Source organism: Cimex lectularius, unplaced genomic scaffold (assembly GCF_000648675.2).
Source record: "Cimex lectularius strain Harlan isolate CLEC.00 unplaced genomic scaffold, Clec_2.1 scaffold55, whole genome shotgun sequence".
Classification (NCBI taxonomy): Eukaryota; Metazoa; Arthropoda; class Insecta; order Hemiptera; family Cimicidae; genus Cimex; species Cimex lectularius.
Window position 1 is genome coordinate 187,691 of NW_019392647.1, and position 20,228 is coordinate 207,918.

At 34.1% G+C, this 20,228-nt stretch overlaps 1 long non-coding RNA gene across 3 annotated transcripts in view; it reads right to left on the minus strand.

The window, feature by feature from the left end:
- The window catches only part of LOC112128411, a 264,062-nt gene that overhangs the window by 171,816 nt on the left and 72,018 nt on the right, over positions 1 to 20,228 (minus strand). Inside the window, exon 3 of one of the 3 annotated variants that reach the window (XR_002910989.1) lies at positions 12,486 to 12,764. The exons of the other annotated variants lie outside the window; for them this stretch is intronic. This is a non-coding gene — a long non-coding RNA (uncharacterized LOC112128411). The remainder of the gene's footprint in view (positions 1 to 12,485; positions 12,765 to 20,228) is intronic. 3 annotated transcript variants of the gene reach the window in all.

The window sequence follows — 20,228 nt, forward strand, 5'->3', positions numbered from 1 at the left end:
TATAAAACAGTTTTCGTCATATGTTTTTTTGGAATGGTTCATTTAATGTTGCAAAAAGGCGAGGTACAAGTTTTAAAATTTGTGAAGACCGGTAAAGACATGTTATGATGAAAGGGTTGTGAATAATAAGAATTCATGAAATTTTGAGTGTAATGCTGGGCTGAATCCCCGACCTCACATCAGGTCCACATAGGTTTTGGATTTAGCATTTTATCTGTGTATAGCATAAATATTTAATTTAAATTTCTGTCTGTATAATCAAAAGGGAGAAAATAGTACCTTATAACAACAAATTTGACACTAAAAACTGCCTGTGCCCGATAAATTCAATACAACGAATATAAAGAAAAATTATTCAGAAATCGTGAGATGCGGTCTGGTGTGATGTAGGTTTCAGAAAAACATTTTCTTTATCGTGCCAACGTTTCGATCTTTATTGCCAACGTTGGCACGATAAAGAAAATGTTTGTCTGAAACCTACATCACACCAGTCCGCATCTCACGATTTCTGAATAATTATCGATTAACGGTCACTAATCACCACACATAAAGAAAAATTTTTGGCCATAAAATGCTCAAATAATTTACCACTTCGTGGGCGAGGTAATTATGAATGTGAATTGGTTTCTTCGGATTTCTTTCAACGTTTTCGATGTCTCCTGGAGAAGAAAGCGGGAACAGCCGCCTCCGCCGGCACGGCATAAAGAAGAGAAACGCTCAAAATTTTAATACGAAAGCAGGGCTATTTGCCCCTCATTACCTTCGAAATTTCGCTCATTTCCCTCCTTTGCCTGTAAAAGCAGTTAGCTCTGGCTGCAGTCGTTGCTTTCAGGCAGGGCACTGAAATTAGAGGGGTTCTTTTTGTACGGCGGAGTAAAAGGTAATGAATATGAAACCGACACCACGAACGGTAAAAATACAGCAAATAGCTTGATTGAAATATTCTGTGTAAACGTGCGTGCAAGTTTGAACATAATCTTAAATTCATTTATGGTTGTTTATATCCGGCATATAAAAAAATTAAGTTTAAAAATGAATATCTTAAATAGTACAGAAATGACAGTAATGAAATAATACCTTCATATACCAGGTAGCAAATCTATTTTTAATGTTTGTATCATTTATAAAACAAAAATTAATGTCGTCTGGTAAGTGACGTTAAAACGATCAAATAGCTTTAATGAACAAAAAAGTTTCAATAAGCATCGATTATTGTTAATTAGTATTCTACATAGATCAAAACACTCAGTTCCTTTAACTAGCTTTCGACGATTATATCCACTTCGCCCAGGGCTTTGAAGCTTTAATTAATAATTTAAAAGGTTAAGAAAAACAAACCTACGTTGTAAATGAATAAAACAATACGTTGTAAATGTTCATATTTGTTCGACTGTTTAATTATTAATTAAAGTTTCAAAGTCCTGACTTAGGGAATATATTCTTGCAAAGTACAAAGGAAGTACTGAATGTTATCTTAGTGTGTGGCATCACTCCTGAATTTAATACAAAGGGTGTCCATTTTAGATGGCCCGGCTGAGTTCTCTTGAACCAATAACGCTATAAAAATTATATATACGATCATGTTTTATGATAGTTTCAAATTTTTAACTTTTTTTTAGAAAAATTATACAGCGCACCTCTGGCCCCCGTATATGACCCTATACATCCTGACAAATCGTTTTAAAGGACTTTTACGCTTAAAACAATAGTGCATTCGGATATTGAATTAGTCAAATAATGACAAAGTTATGTCAAAACGTTTAAAAAAAATCAGTTATTTGGTTTGTTATTTATTAATCACATTTCATGTTCGAACTGCCTGCCTTGCGTAAAGATGCAAAGATTTGCTCTTTTTGACTACTCTTGACCGGTGCTCAGAGCGATAGAGTCAGGGGACATGGATTGACAAGCATTTTCTATCCTTCGCCGAAGTTCTTCAACTGAGGATGTTGTGTTATGATTGGCGTAGACACTGTTTTTTAAATGGCTCCACAGAAAATAGTCAACTGGAGTTAAATCGGGTGGCCAATGAGGCCTATCCATCTATCCCGGAAGTGACGATTTAAATAACGTCTCACATACAAAGAATTGTGTGCGGGGCATCCATCAAGTTGGAGAATCGTTCTTTGTCGTTGTTGCAGAGGGACATCATCTAATAGTGTTGGTAAAACCTCCCTCAAAAAATTGAGTAACTGATTAAAATTATTTTCGTAGAAATAAGGCCCAATTAACTTATTTACGACAAATCCACACGAAACGTTGGTACTGCGAATCACCTGAAGATGACGAGAGTACGAACTTCTCGGATTTTCCTCTACCCACGTTGGAAAAAACAGTTTAGTATGCCATTAGAGGTGAACTTGGATTCATCAGTCCAGTCCATAGGACGTAAGGATGAACGTTTTCTTCAGCCTCAAAAATCGACATTTGTGCAAGGAACGTTAAACGCCTGCCATAATCAGAGTCCCGAAGTCCCTGTACAAGATGAAAGCGGTACGGCTTAAAATTGTTAAGTCAGGAATACATCTCTAATTTTATTTTTTCAAAAACCTAAAACCATTCCGACATGTCGGAGATAGGAATTCGTATTTTCGCGAACATACAATAAAATATTCAGCTCCTCGTCGAAATTACGCTCCCGGTTTCTTGGTGATGGAACAGCAACATATCGGTATCTCCTCATATTGCGAGCAACACAAATAAACGTTTTGTGGTTTTCTCAGGGGCGATCGGGAAATTTCAGGGAGTACAACTCGACTGGACGACGCGCAATATCACCACTATAAATAAATGTGTTGTGTTTAGTGTCCGCTACTTGATGATTATTTGTAGGTCGTGAGATGCGGTCCGGTGTGTTGTAGGTTGAAAAAAGATTTTCTTTATCGAGCCAACGTTTCGATCTTTATTGGGATCATCTTCAGGGCCTGGGATTTATATACATTGTTTAAATTTTACAAATACATGTAGGATGTGAAAAAAATGAATTTATACAATGCTGTAAAAATGTTTTGATAAAAAAGATATGAATTTATACAATGCTAGAAAATTTTTAGATTAAAAAACCTGTATAAATTTTATTTTAAAAAAAGTAAGAATTTTGAAACTAGACTAAAAATATTAACCACTTTTTTTTCTTTTTAATATAGCGTCATTGATTCAAGAGAAATTCTGCCGGACCAGCTAAAAATGACACCCTGTATAGAGAAATGGTACAGAAATACTACTGTACTGAATAATTTAAGATATGGCATCACAACTAGAACTGCCGAAAAAAAAAACAATATTTGCACAACTATTGATGGAATTTATTAATAAAGATTGAAGAGAAAAATAGAAAACGACAGCCAAAAACGGTAAAAATTTGGCCACGATAGGCGTAAAAGAGCGATAGGGCTAACAAATAAAAAAATATATATTCTGGCGGATTTTGAATAAATCACGTATGAACGAAACAAGTAACATGAGAATCGTCACATCATCAGCAATCTTTTGCCGAGGGAAGCAGCTCAAGGCTCCATTCAATCAAAATGCCTCACGAAGGGCATTTGTCTTCTCAGTAGATGAGAAAACAGCGTTCTATCGTTTTCATCACTATTGTCCTAAAGTGCTTTTTTTTAGAAAGTGTCTTATTAAAGTCGAGATTTAGCAGTAATCCCAGTATGTTTAAATACGATTACAAAATTAAAATGGACAGGGGAAAATGATTCAGCACCTCTTTTTACATATTTGGGATAAAAATCTAATATCAACGTGGGAATGACGTCCGACCGATCCTTACAGAAACGACTGACCTGTGGGAATCGGAGAATTTCCACTCGGCTGTAGATATCCTAAATGGTTTCTCTCTTTCTCTCTGTCCTTTTTTTTAAGTACTGCCCTTATCCCACACCGAGGCACCTTCTTATTTCATGCTCTCTTATATTTGCTTTTTATATAGTTGAAAAGATTGGGGGAAATTATAACCGACGGGAGATGGTTTTCAAACGGACAAAAGAATCGACTCTTATATTTCATGATGGGAGAGCACGATTCACTCCTTTTCAGACTTCCACTGCAGCAAGAATTTATTAAGTAGCCTATGTTTATTCAAAGTCAATTTCAAATTGAATTACTTTATGTCATACCCAGCAGAAAAGGGATTGAAATGAGTGGACTAACCGAAATGTCGTCAGAGCCTAGGGAATGTAACATAATGCATACATACATAAATAAACGACAGTAAGAAAATAAAGAAAAATTTCCGTTTTCAGTATTAGAAGTATCGACCACTTTCTCTTACGAACACCCTGGATCAAGGTACGGTCTTAAGAAGAAGAAAGGAAATTTAGTTGCTAATGCCAAGCTTTCGACCTATTTTAAGGTATCATCAAAGCAAAGCATCCTTAAATATGTCCACAGATTTACATATTATAAAATATGAATACATATAAAAAATAAAAAAAATGACAAGTATATAATGTTGTTTTGCCCTGATGATGACCTTGAAATAGACTGAAAGCTTGGCATTATCAACTAAATTTGCTTTCTTCTTCTTCAAGACCATATCTTGGTCCAGAGTGTTCATAAATAAAAAATACTACCCGTAAAACTAAAGAAGCAATTAGCAATTTCTTATTGCACTAAAATTTGTTGAAAGAAATGCCCGTTCAAATTTAACGAAAATATGACAAGTATATATGTATAATTTCAAATTCTAGATGTTAAATTATTAAAATATTCATAAGAAATACGACTATAAACAATCCAGCCAAAAATATACCACGTGTTGAATATTAATTGCCTACCGATGAAATCTAATTTATAATATATTTTATTATAAAGATTCGTTCTGTGTCTTAAACATATACATTCAAAATTTATTAGCTTGTGGTCTTAGTAAAAAAGTTTAGAAAATTATTTTATAAATTGAAAATTTCAAGAAATATTCATCAGTCAGATGTAATGAGGTCTGTTTATTTTGCATTAGCATAATCGTTGATATCATACGGGATTTAGTTTGGGTAGTACCACAAGATCGAAATTTCTCCAATAATTATTGTTCAAAATTCTTTAATAAAAATATTGCTAAATAAAGGTAGGAGGTACAACCCAAAACAACTCTACATTGAATTTACACTGTTAAACGTCAAAAAATTACTTTTTTGATGCATTCATGTCTTTGTACTAAGTATAAAATTTAATCATTATATATTCAATTACATAACAAGAACAAATGCGTTAATAAAATTTATTGTTCCTAAAGTAAATACTTCCATGCATTATCACAATGCATATAATGTAAGATTAAGATTCATATATCAAAACAAAATTGATATAAATTACTTTCCCTCTTATGATCAAGTTAATTTTTTTAAACGTATGTAATTAAAGAAGAGAAATTCTTTAAATGTAATATACTAATCAAATAATTATTTCAAAAATTATATAAACATCAATCGTAAAATAAATTGAATGGTTCTACTTCAAATTTCTATAAATCTGTTTTTTGTGTATTTTTATATTATTTTAGAGCTCGCAACTCCTGCTCTATAGCAAAAATTAAACTTACTGAAAGCAGGTTATTCATTTTGCATTATTTTGTTCTATATTATCATTTAATTTTTTTTTCAGAATAATGTACTCAATGAACAACAAATAAATTTATTTTTGTCTTGTCTTAATAAAAAACTAATAATGAGAAAATATTTAATCTAAGGAAATTTGTTGAGAACCTTGAAAAAAAAAATTGTTCCTTTTGTCCTTAAACATGCACTGCGCGATTAGATAAATAAAGCAAGATTACAAAAATCTTGTTAGTTAATTTTCAAATATATTACCAAATTTTTCGGTCTTACTTTTTGACATGATCTATACATTTTATAGATTCAACACGAGTATCTAGAAGGTCTGATCGGCATCACGGTAACAGACTAGAAGGCGAACTATATTGTCATTCCGATACAATAGAAGAATGCTTCTGACAACCTGGGATTATCTAGGCAGATTTCCATTTACATCCATCCGTGGTCCTATCACAACCAACCAGAGAAACCCTTTCCCTCTAGCAAAGGCCTGGCCATTTCGGGAATTGGCTGTCAAACCCATACCACAACTGTTACATATCTCATTGTGAGAAACTGCTGGGTAGGCAGAAATTAAACTTTCCGAGGACCACAAGGGAATTATACGGTTTCCAGGGGCTGGGCGTGAACCGGCGGTGGGCCAAGTTCAAAAAAAGCCGGGGTAATAAGCTCTTCAATTTGAGTACAATTACTTAATCAATACCCCTCGAGTTATCCATAAGTGAAGTTAGAAAACAGTTTATCATAGTCATAAGACAACTTTCCCTTTGAGGGTTAATGAAAATAAAGAATTAATTTTACTTCATCAGTCGTAAATATCCTTCCACTAAAGAGTAGTAAACAAGGTCGTAATAAATAACAATCCTTCCATCATGACAGTATTTTTCGATAGGTTTACGACCAAAGCAATTTTTGTGCATTTTTTGTAAATTATTACTTACGGTTTGTTGTGTAAAAGGTTTCAAAAATTTCTTGTTCCAATAATTGGGGTTTTAAAACTTTTAAGTTTTTCAGTTCTTATCCCTACGTTCAATCAATGATGAATATAAAATAGAAATGTAAATTATGTTAGGTTTGTAATTCAACACCCATCCAACAACCAAAATCGAAAAATTTACCTTATTAGTAACTTAATCCATCAGTGAGTCGACCATTTACATACTTATACGAAACCCTTTTTCAAAGCATATCAACGTACCATTTTATATTGTCACCTCATAAGATCGAAAAGACTAGCTCGTGAGGAATGGGAAAGAAATAGCTACTTCAGATAAACGAAAACTGAATACACTAACACATCAATTGACAACGGAATTACAAGCTTACCGCTCGGGCCGATTCAGACAGTTTACTAAATCACTGACAACAGATAACAAATCGCCCTGGGTGGCAGCTAAAAACCTTCTATCTTTCCACAAAATCTCTATCACGATTCACCAGGTCGACGTCAGACGAGTAGGAGGAGAGAATGCTTTTGCTTCTTACGTGATCAGTGTTCACTCCACATTCTAACAGATGTTAGCAGCTTAGTCTTATAAGATTTATTGGCACGACCTCAAAAATTTTGAAGAACCATTACGAAATACTGGGAGTATCAATCCAGGCGACCCAAGCCCCAATAAAGGCCGCCAACGACAGGCTGAGCTTTCTATACGATGCGGATAGAAACGAGGGCAACTCGTTGAGGTTCTCGGCAACTACAACTCGAGGAAGCTTTAAGACAGAGGGCTGAGTACGATAAACGAAGGGACGGCCGACTCAGTGCTAAATCCGAGGACAAGCTGTGGGCATCCGGGCGTACTGTGGTTTACTATTTTGACGAGTGGACCCATGCGCTCTATAGTGACAGTTCTGCTAGAATGAACTCTGTGAAAGGGAAGTAAAACTAGCTACATGGAATACAAAAAGATCCAGAACGTAGTTTTCCCCTTTGTAACAATTTTCATTTTGCCATTGCCAGTCGATATCAAGAACAGATGTAACAACCAAAACTCAAGATTCAGATAAATCCTCAAAACCCTAACATCACTGACTGAATAGACCTTCTTTCAATACATAGAAGATTGTGATATAGAATAAAAAATGTTTGTGATTTGTTAAATTTAATTCATAGTTTTATAATACCTATTGTGTGACTGATCTATCACCATACTTACTCAAAACCTTAATTAATTGAAAGATATTAATTGGTCAAGCGGACCACGAAAACTAGTGAACTTACTCAAAACTTACCGCGGAATATTTATTCTCCCCTATTCCGTTATCCTTTCCCCCTAAAGAATTTTCACCTACTGACGTTCATTCTGACAGAATTCATCTCAAATCCAAGAAAGCTCCAGGTTTTGACCTTATTTCTCCTAAAATCCTCCAGCACCTACCCAAAATAGAGATCATATTCGTTACGTATCTATTTAATTATTTTCTTTGTACAACCTACTTCCCTATAGCATAGAAACATTGGTATAAAAGAATGTTCCCTTAACCAACAAAACCAACACATTTTACCAATTCATTAGGCCAATCCCAATCGAACACATTTTGGGTAAAATTTTAGAAAAGCCCCAATTAAAAAGAACTCTTCTCAACCGAAATACTCAAATTATAATCCCCGATCATCAATTTGGTGTTTGCAACTGCCAACTGCCATTAATATCCAACAGTGCCATGGTGTGGAAGACATTATCTCCACCTTCTCTACACTTGATAACTCCTAGTTGGGGCAGTACTGTTGTGGGGCCTTTCTTCACATAAAGCAAGCTTTTCATGAGTTTGACACTCGGGTTTACTGTTATTGCTCAAGGGCATTCCCTCCAATTATTGCATAGTTATCTCACAGACCGTGTCATTGAAGGAAATTCCCCCTCAAAATATACCCTATCCATGCTGTGGTTCCTCAGGGTAGCGTTCTGGCCCTCACACTATACCAGGTTTAATAACATAAATCACGACCCTCATATTTACAGTGAGCAGCTCTCATCATTTCTACTCGAAGCCTTCAACGACACCTCATACTATGAGGTCTCTAGAGTCTAGATGCGGAAGAAAAATTAAAAAATTTAATAGACAGACATACCCTTATTTCTTCCACTCTCCGTAAAAACATCTCCCCTACCGACGACATGAATAAATTTCCCCTCCCAATTGCGGTCAAGGTGCGGTACCCCGACTTTACATCGACAAACTTACGACAAGACACAGGGCTCTGGCACGACTTCATCAAAAACGCACTTACTTTTCTCTCAAAAACAAACGCTGCTTTCCAACACCTAGTTAAGCCGATATGGATTTGCGGCCTGGAAGTGGTTCGACCAAACCTTCCAACATCCTCGGTGACTGGATGGACTCGAGAACCCCTTCGCACTGATAGTGAAAGTGATATTTACATCCATATTAATTAAACATACAATATTTATTTTATAATCATTGCAGTATTAAAAATGAGTATTTTCTTCACTCTTAGTTTTAATTTTATATATATTTTTTATCCCATTGTTACATGTTAAAGAATTGAAGGACGTTGCATTTAAATGTATTTTCAAATTGAAATAATTAATTCAACATAAGGTCGTTCGAAATTATTATTCTTATAACATTTTTTTTAGATATTTTCTAGATCTAGGGATAGTTATTCCCCAGATCCCTATCTATGTCAGAAGTACTTTTGGCATAAAATTGTATCGTTTTATGCATATTTTTACTATTTTCTATTGTTTCCTGTGAAAGAGTAAAATTTATGGCAGTTTGGCACAGTCTCTACCTTCCCTATAGCGAACCTTAGGGAGATGAGGGCTAGATAGATATATATTTCCAAAGTCTATTTCTTCGTCGTGCCACCCCAAGGGAGCTCCCTCCTAACCTTTACTAAGGAAGTATTTTATTTAAATTCACCCGTTCCATTTGATCGATTCTCGCCAAATCGGATCGTTTCCGTGTCTAGGGAAAATTTAATTAAAATGTCGAAGTTCTCGCCGAAAAGGGCAAGTCTATAAAATCCTTCTGCCTATTAAGCACGGAATCACTTAAAAATTGTTGATTTTCATAAGCTTTTATAAGAGGGGAAACGAAGAGAAAAGATCTTTCTTCGTTTTATGCTTTTTAAGACGTGGAAGGATATAATAGCGAAAGGAAGAGTCAGAATGTTTGTGAGCGCGCCTATTTGTGTGTGGCTGAGTCAAACGTTGACGTGAAAGGGGGAAAGGATTAAGATAAAATAAGGAAACCAAGAGAGGTTCAGCGTTATTCACTCGAGAAAAGCTCCCTTTCTTCAAGGGGCAAATAACGATTGATGACGAGATTCACTTGAGAAAACGAAAAGGCCACAGAATTTTCGCACCCCCTCATTTTAAATCCATCCACATATTCCTTCCTTTACAGAGGAAACGTACGTTCTGACTGTTGTTTTATCTATATATATAAAACAGTTCCTGGCCGAATGACAGACAATGCACAGACCAAACTGCTGGATCTAAAGGACTGAAATTTTGACAGTGCATTCCTATAATGGTATGAATATCCGCTAAGAAAGAATTTTTTGAAATTCCATTCCTAAGAGGATCATATGGGCATCTTGTTACCATGTATAGACTGAAGTGAACTGAAGAAGAGAAGAATTTAAGACGAGACATCTTAGAAACATATACTATCACAATCCAGCGGCCCTGCATTCGAATCCGACATACTTACAAATGGGCTTTAAAAAAAAAAAAAAAAAAAAAAACACCGGCACCCTGTCGGTTTATATGACCTCTGCTGTTGCGAACCCTCGTAAAAAAAATATCTGTTTTTAAACAGCAACGGGCTTCGCTTGCTGAAAACTATTGCCTCCGTTTTATTATGATTAAAAGTTTCTAACGGCTCCTGAAACTTCCTTTGCAACGCATTTCCTTGTCTAACGTGTTCCTATCTATTCTTCAAGAAAGGAGCGATATCGTCAGCTTAAAGTGGCTTTTTTCTATATACATGGTATTTTGTTGAAACCTACAAGGAACAAGATTTCGAACACGATAACGAGATGGGTCCAAGGATAGAGCCATGAGGAACACCGGCAGCCTCTCTCTGTTGGGAAACGGGATGATCGAAATGAACTGAACATTGAAACTCGGAAAAGTCTGGATAAGACAGGAGTGGATTATTTTTATTAAGTAGGAGAGAAACTGTAGTCTATGATCCAGCTGACTATACCATTATGCCAAATAGTGTAATTATAACGTAATAATCTAATAACTATAAATAATAATAATAATAAATTAAAATAATAATAACGATAATAAACCAACAGTTGTTTGTTTTAAATAAGGCGGATTAGTCTTAAAAATTACATGTTTAAAATAGAACAACGTTTAAAGTGTAATGCTGTAATTAAAATAATTTTTCGAAAGAAACTGCTTGAACTCGGAAACCCCGCAGAAAGACACAAATAAGCCGTGACTATGTGTTTTTCATGTTTCATTGAAGTTAGTGTTATCTTCGGACTCTTTTTCTTAGTTAAAATAGATCGCAGAAAAGCTACATTTTGACTTTTTAATAAGTTGTCATTCAGCTCACTGAATTACGCTATTAAGAATGAAAAGGATAATACATGATCGTTTATTAAATGAAAGTACATATTATTTTCATTCCCACTTCCTATTCACAACCTACATCGGCATGTAAGTTAATGTGAAGTATCTAAAATCCTAAGCAAGGAAATTTAGTGTAATTATACTGAGCATGTTTGATCCATCCACGCCAACAGTGACCCCCTACGCCCTGTCAAGGCTATTGTCTTACTTGTATTATTGAAAATTTGACACTCACAGAAAAGCATCTAATTTGTTTTGAGAATGCGATCCTCCGCATATTTTGGTTAACCTGAGTCCTAATACACATATGCTGTATAATATGGAATAAGGCTATTTTGAACATGCCCGAGGAAAGACAAGCTCTGCTTCTTCCATTTTCTTGTAAATTAAAAAAAAAAATTATCTGTTGGCATAAATTAGGAAAAATCAGGTTAACTATTATTTTACCTTTTATTACCTATATTTTTAATATGTGACTTATTTGAAAATTTCCTATGGTATAATCTCGTTAGTTATATTTAAGTCGTGTTATAAGTTTACGAAGGTTAGGCAATATTGTTCGATATTGTTTTAAATGTTCTGTTTTATTCTTCTTTGTTTTAACTTTAAATTACAACTAATTCAACTGTAACAAGCAAATCTGTTCAAAGTAATTGTCACATTCAATTATCACATGAGTCGCTTGGAGGAAAAATTGCCCGGCGATAATTCGACTGCTCTGGCCGCTTACTCTCGCTATTTCACACATTCCAGCATTACGCCATCATTGAAGCTGCTGCGTATCCATCCAATATTACGGAGAGGATCGACCAGTTTTTTCAATGTTGAAGAGGATCAGGTTTATGGTCTTGAATGAAGTTACAAACTTATGCAAACAATTCTCCGAGCTTTAGCGACAGTGCTCTGATGATGCGACTATATGTGTCGAAAGCTCCGCGAATTGTTTGCATAAGTTTGTAACTTCATTCAACATCATACGCCTGATCCTCTTCAACATCCAATATTACCTATATACATAGCAGTGAATAATTGCAACGAATGTGGGGGTGTCGGTGGCGGCAACGTTTTAGGCGTTGACAAGGCCCTGAAATCTGCCGTCCGAAAATAGCAGCGGAAATATTCCATTCCACAAAAAATAGCTTTTAAAAAGTACCATTATACGAAGGTAGTTGGAGCTGTTAAGATATATCTGTAATTTTTCATGTTTATTGACTTTTAAAAATGAAAAATTAAGGTTCCGTGCTGACCCATAAACCCTAAATAAATTAATAATTTTAGTAGCAAAGTTTGTGTTTTATGGAATCGAAAAAACATGCATTTCTAAAAGCGATGCTGTTAGTAATATAAGAAAGCGTTTACTTACGGCTAGACAAGTTGAGGCGGGGCCGGTGAGGATCTGGTGCAGCAAAGGACGTAGTGTAGGGTGTGCCTCGTCGTCTGGTGAGTCGGAGCCGGAGGCGGCGGAGGCGGGATGGGAATGCTTGTTGGCGAGCTGGACCTGGGAGGAACGTAATAAAGCACGCAGGAGACGCCAACCAGGAAAAGGAAAAACATGAACACGAGATCAAACATGAGAAGGGAGTTGAGGACCATCAACTGCATCGTCACCTCCTCGCCACTCACATCCTCATCACGTACCGCTCTGCGGAACCAAACAAACCATGCTTAGAGAAATTATCCCATCACCTGGATTTTTGTGCAAATTATCATGCAACGGGAAAAAATTTCAACTTTAGGCCAAGTCAAAATGAGAAATAAATACCGTATTTACTTAACCTTATTGTTCTATTTGCATGAGCAACTTTGAACTGAGTCATCAGACTGGTACATCAAAACAACTAACGCCACACTAAACGGAAGGTATCATTTTTAACACGTGGTGTATAAACTAGATTTAATTATAGCCATTGCCGATGAACAATCAATTCTCACCTCCGATAAAGATCCCGTTACAGCTTCACGTAATTTACAAAATCACTTACACACACTCGAATCCTGACTCCGCTAATGGATAATCAAGGTTAATAAAACTAAATTTAAATACATAGTTTTCACTTTCAAGGAAAACTCACCCTCCTTTATATTTTAATAATCTTCCCATCTCCGTTGCAAACCACGTACGATACCTCGACAAACGACTTACATGGAATCCCCACACGAGACTCAAACGTAAAAATTTAAATACAAGATTTAGACTGCTAAAAAGAGTAGCGATATAAACTTACAGTAACAAAAAAACTACATACCGCCCTGCTAGCCCCACTATGTACTTACGGACTTGGACTGCACGGAACCGCTAAGCGTTCCAATCTTAACTGACTACAAATGTAAAATTCTTCAAAGAATAATAAATGCTCCCTTTTTGGGTCTAACCAAACGATAAGTCATACTGATATAAAATTCGTATCCGACCTTGCACAATTTCGTTACAAAAATTTTCATTCTAAATTACCTGATCACCCAAACCTCTTAATCCGCGAACTGTCATCCTCAACATTACCCGTCAATCCTCGTCGGAGACTGAAGCGACGTGGCCCACTTGACAACTTAATTACCTAACATCGGCAAAGGATAGTTGCCAAGTGATCTCCAACCTGTTGGTGAACTAACGGCTCCCATCACTGGATGGACGCCGTCGTGATAGGATCGGGCTTTCAAAGAGAAAATTTTGTATGCAAGACGAAGATTAAAAAAGAAAGAATAACAAAGAATGAGAACAACCAAAGCGAAGAATAAGAAGACCCATCAATATTTGCCGCCCCAAAAAAGTTTTTTTTTATGCGTATTCATATTTATACTGAAGTCGAATTATTTATTAAACTTAAAATTAAACCCTTGGCCAACATAAAATTGGAAAAACTTAACTAAAATAAAAATGATTGATGATGATCTCATTGAAAAATGAGATTTGAGCTAACTCCAGTATCAATTCCAATTATATATATAATTTTTATTTTAGTTAAGTTTTTCCAATTTTATGTTATTGGCCAAGGGTTTAATTTTATTTACTATTAAAGTCACTATTTTTCGTGGTCCGCTTGACCAATTAATTTATCTCATCTAAAAACCTTAATTAATTGAAATTTATTTACTATTTTCAATAAATCGTTAGTTTTCCCAAACGTTGTTTGTTTTTTTAATTCTTTTCTTTCAGTTTTTTCCCTTATTTCTAGAATGAGGGATCGACGAGATATTAGCAACGGTATAAATAGTGTGTTTTGTGTGTCCGTGTATACAACCTGTGTGCACGTTCACGCAATATAATAAAAATATGTACTTGTTCCATATTTAAAATGCAATTGTAAATAAATAAATGAACTTTAAAAAAATTATTACAGCCAATGTTTGAAATCGTTGGATGGCCTCTTTCAGTTTTAGCAACAATAAATTGTTCCTGTATCTTATCTGTTTGATTGTTACAGGTGTAGATTAATATTTAAAAATACATCTTTAATACATAAGCGACCTATAATATTAAATTTGCCAGGAAAATGGCTCTAAAGGCAAGAAAAATAATTAATATCCCAAACCTAAAATGCTTCGTAGGAAAAGTGGTTGATTTATAAATAGCAAAGAATTTGGCGTAATTTATAAAAGATTTACTAGAATAATAGTACATCACTAAATGCATTTCGAAAGAATTCCAATTAAATTATTATACCACATTATTATCATGTAAAACCTATTAACCCTCACTATTTTAATCCAATTACGTTTTTAACCAACTGCTGACACTAATTCCAAAAAAAGAAAGTAAAGATTAGCTGTTTTACCCATCCACCTACCTAGGGAGATCCCATACCGGCAGACCACGGCCTCTAAACTAGTTCCAATGATATACAAATTTAGGGAATCTTACTGTACTTAACTGCTTCTTTCAGCCTTGCCCTAAAAGCTTCATTCAATATGATTTTGGTATATACATATTAAAACAGACAAGACTGAAGAGAATATTTAAAGCTTAACAACGTCAAACTCGCGCAAAATTATTAAAAAATAAGCTGGCTGCCACTGTTATTAGAACTTAGTAAAAGCTAATATTTTCAAATTATCAACTGAGACAACAAAAGTGCATTGATTCCCTGTCAGACTAATCTTTTTTATGTAAAGTCAAAATTTCATTGTTCTTTAAGGCTTTCGCCGTTAATTGCCAATAAGAAAAACTCCTTGTACTTAAGAAGAAATTATGGAAGAGAAAAAGAAAATAGTTAAATCATTTTGTCAGATTTTATTATGAGAATTAACATTGTAGAATAAGCAGTTGAACTGAAAGAAAATCACGTATTTGTTTATTACAGACATTATTTTTAACAGATTAAGTAAAATTGATCGAATTTGCATAAATTATTTTTTCTTATTAATTGGGAAAAGGGTTGAAATCAATTAAGAAAATTAAAATCAAGGCTAAGCTTCGAAATCCCAAAATTATAACCCGCCTTCTTGATTATTGTAATACTTATAACATTTCGCCTCTAATGAAATTAACGTATCGATTAGATTTGTATTTGGCTGATAGAAAACGTATAGGGTATAAATGTGAAAAATTAACAAATTTAATATTTAATATTTTTTTGTCATCATGATCATTTTTAAACAGGTAAGGGGTCAATAAATACGAAATTTATACAAAACTGTCACAGAAAATTGAAAAATATGGAGTGAAATAAAATCATCTTTTGAAGACAATAATATGTCTAAAAAGTTTTAAAACATTTAGTAAAATTATGATGTACCTAATTGTTACAAAAACAATAAAGTTGGTTATCTGTTAACTAAATCAGCAGATAGAATCACAACAAGCGTTAAGTTGGATTAATTAATTGCATTAATTAGGTTTTAATAAAAAGCCAATTAACGATGTATTGCCTATTTTAAGCAATTCATAAATGAAAATCCTTTACAAATTTTGAAACAAGGATTGCTTAAATTGGCATAATCAATTCTTACCATGGCAGTACTCTCCGCCACACTTCTCCCTTGTTTTTCCCTCCCCTAAATATTCCTACGGCCAGCCTTCAAAATGCAAAATACCCATTACTCTGATGTGATCTATGTAAATTCGCTGGCTTTGGACCAAGAAAGCCTGCCTTCCAAGAGAATCGTGCCACCCAACACCAATTTCTCCTAGTCAATCCGTGAAATCCGAATGGGAAATCAAACATCATGATTGAACACACAAAAATTTAGCTTTAAAAAGATTCTCAAAAGGATCTTATAAAATTTATGTGCTGAAAATACGAATTTTTCAATAAGAACGTTTGTTATTGAGTAAGATAAATGTCGCCAACTTTTTTATCACAGAAAAATGTCTATTCACATCGTCTCTGGAATGAATCAACATAGCTTCGTCGAGGAAGAGGACAAGAAATGACATTTCGTCTTTCCTTTTGTCAATAATATTTTCTATTTTTCTTGGATATGTTTATGTATTGGGTATAATATATATACGACCAACGGGTTTTCACACATTATAAGATTGATGTATTTTTACTAGTACCATTGTTTTCGCTGAAAAAAGACAGCTTTTAATCGAATGATGGGAAAAATAACCGAGATCGTCCAACACTGGTGTAAGATTTTATTTTCCAGGGTGTTTCTTCCTTCATAGAAAATTGAAATGCCGGCCGAATCCCGAATTATATTCACAGCCCTGACTTGTTTTCCCCGACCGAGATAAGAGCCGGGAGAATTTGCATAAAATCGCAGTAATAAAACGTAGGATTGCAAAAAGGAAGTTTTTTACAGAGGCTTAGACTAAAGGGGAATTTAAGGCGGATAAAACATTGTGTTCAGACACACTTGCGAAGTTTTCTTTCAGTGAATTACAAAAGTTAAACGGATAAATTCTTACTGGTATTGTTACTGTTTTCATTATTTTTAATGTGAAATAACAATGGTTAAAATAAAATATAAGTAACGTACAGTGAAATGTGTAAAACCAACGAGTTTGTGCTCTATTAATTACTATAAAAAATTAAAACTTTTCATTCTAACCAGCATGTCTCTTATATAACAATAGCATACGGGTGTGTTTCTTTTACAAAAAAAAAATTTATATGTCTTGCTATGTATAAAATCTATGTGGCATAACACTACTATTAGTGGTGTAATAAATAATGTTACTGAATAGATGATGAAGCGTTTTCACAATGTATAAAAAGAAGGTAAGAGAAAAGTCTAGATGAATTAAGTCGATTAATTGCCCAGCTTTCGGATATTGTATCACCAATGGGCAATTAATCGGGTTTTCTTTATCATGACCATCTTTGAGAAAAATGTATTGTTTTTCTGACAATCTCATTATAAATGACCATATTTTTATTGAATAGGCTAGTTCTAAGCATTTTGTGATATAATATTAATTATGTATCTCTAAACGGAAATATCTAGAAAAATTAAGAATCCCTTAGAAATTACCAATTAATTAAATTTTAATAATATGTCAATCAAATTTTCAATATATTAAACATATTTTTTGGCTAAATTTATCATTTGTCCACTAGGATAAAATATAAATATATTTAATAATAAATATATATATAAAAACATCAAAATTTCGGCGTACGTCCATCATGCCTACACACTTATAACAGAATTTTTATACAGAGATATTTTATATCAATAAAGTGAAGTTTTGACTAAGGCATCGGTGATAAAATAATCAACCCAAAACTTTGATGTTTCTGAAATTCCGTGTGGTTTGTTAAATTCATAAAAATTCATAAAGTACATGATTAATGTATGAAATAAACCATAACAATATCAAAATATTGGAGCTTTTTGAGAGAGTAAGAATTAATGTAGTCCAATAAAGGTGAAAAGTTGACGTTAACGTGAAAAGTTGATGTTAAAACGCAAACAAAAACGCACTCCAACATACTTTTCTTGGATATTTCGAACAACTACAAACAACAGTGGTAGAAGAAATTTACTGCTGACTTGCATTTACTGTAAATAATCATGACACAACGATTTTTGTTTGTAGTACGATTTCGATATACCTAGTACTACTTCGATATATGTTGGAACTCACCTACTGTACAATGTTTTTAATTTTAGGAATTACATGAAAGAACTTACAAAAATAGTAGCGGAATGAATATTTATAATAACATATTATCCTCAAATATCAAACAATTCCGGATACAAAACAAATACAACACATCCATAACTTGCTTTATAATTTGAAAATTACATTCATTACTTATACAACCTAATATTCACATAAACTGACAATCAACTCCAGTTCGATACAATGTACAACGGCAACAGACACGATCTGACCCAAAGCCACACACAGAAACTAGAAATAATTCCAATAATAACACAACAAAGAAACCTATCAAAAACTCTAAACAATATTCGTAAGCTTAAAATTGCTTCCTGATGTGAAAAAAAGAACATGTACTACTTATGTACGTAAAACTAATATACAATCACGAAGAAATTCGTGGAAACCCAAACCAACAACTACTCACACATGGTTTCCACCATTAAAAAATCTATTTAAACAATGACCTACTACAAAGACAAACCTTTTTCATCTTCTACTAACTTATAAAAGGGATCCAAATAAAAAGAAATCACACATACCAGTGACTAACTGAAATTTGTATGATAGACCGATCTAAAGAAGAAACCTAAAATATCGACATGGTTGGCCTACTTAGACCACATTTTGGTGATGTCTTTGCTAAATCTACCAATCAAATCTCTAATCTGGTAAGTATTTTCTACTGTCCTGAGGAATTCTGAAACTACATATCATGTTAGAAGTGAAGAAATTTTCTTATTGATGAAATGAATAAAGCTGAAACCAATGAAACTATTCACTTTTTACTTTGACCAACTATTAACAAAAAATCCTTATTGGTAAAAATTATTCAGAAATCGTGAGATGCGGTCTCGTAAAAGTACTAATAGTTATAATTATAAATTTAATTAAAAAAATAATAGCCCACGTACGGTATACCGTGAAGTTTATGTATTACAGAGAAAATTCCACATAAAACGCTCTCTGAATGAAGCTAATAATTTATATTAATCTAAACCGTCAGTGGATTAACTGTTCCGTTATTTGGAATTATGGAAGAAAATTTATTGATACGGGGAAAAAGGCAGTTGGCCTTGTCTCAGGGGATTAGATCGACCGATTCAAAGAGAACAGTAATGCAATAGGTAAGTTTTCCCTAATAAATTAGGATTAGTCCAATACGGCTATGACGGTGTTGGTCGATGATAAACCGTGACGGGTTAATTCTCCCTCGTTACCGACGAAGGGGTTTCCGAGGGGCAAATGAGCTTCAAACTTGTCTGGAGCAACGACGGGTTACGCTTATTACGCCTACGCTCTCAAACACTCAAGTTAATACGATTAGCCTGCTCATCCGTCATACGTCTGTAAAACAGGAAAAATCTTACAGAAATATTCCAATTAATTGTTCTTTTTATCTAAGGTTTTTGGTTGGGATGAAAAATTAGTGTCACGAGCGGGATTCGAACCCACGACCTGCGGCCCAATACGCCGCTGCTCTAAACACTTGAGCTATCTCGTGTAACCAGTGAGCAAATATGGATTAATTTAATTCTTACAATTAACGGTTTATTCTTGCAACTAGGGCAAGAAAAAACCGTACGCAAGATCTACGGAGCCGCTGACAAAGCTATGGAGGCTGATTAACAATCTGAACCTGCCCAGTGAGTTAAAAACGCAAGGTAGAACAATAGATCTGTTCAGGTCGAGGTGCCGAAGGCAAGAAGAAGAATTAAAGTGGTTGCGGCTGGAAAGAAATACTATTACAGAAGACCGTGTTTCATGTTTAATTATTGTGATTAATATTCAAGAAACTACAACGTGACTTTCCAAATGACATTGAATAATTAAATCAAAATTACATTTTGTATTGAATTATAAACAAACAGTCTAACAAACAGGTTCTAGTATAATTTTACACAAATTTAGTAAAGGACTAGCAAGACTATACAAACAACTAATTCTACGATTGAATTTAAACTTATACTAAAACTATAGATAAAATTTTAACATGTAACTTTAGCATAAAATTAATAAAAATGTAGCGACATCTTAATTCATTTACAGCGTATC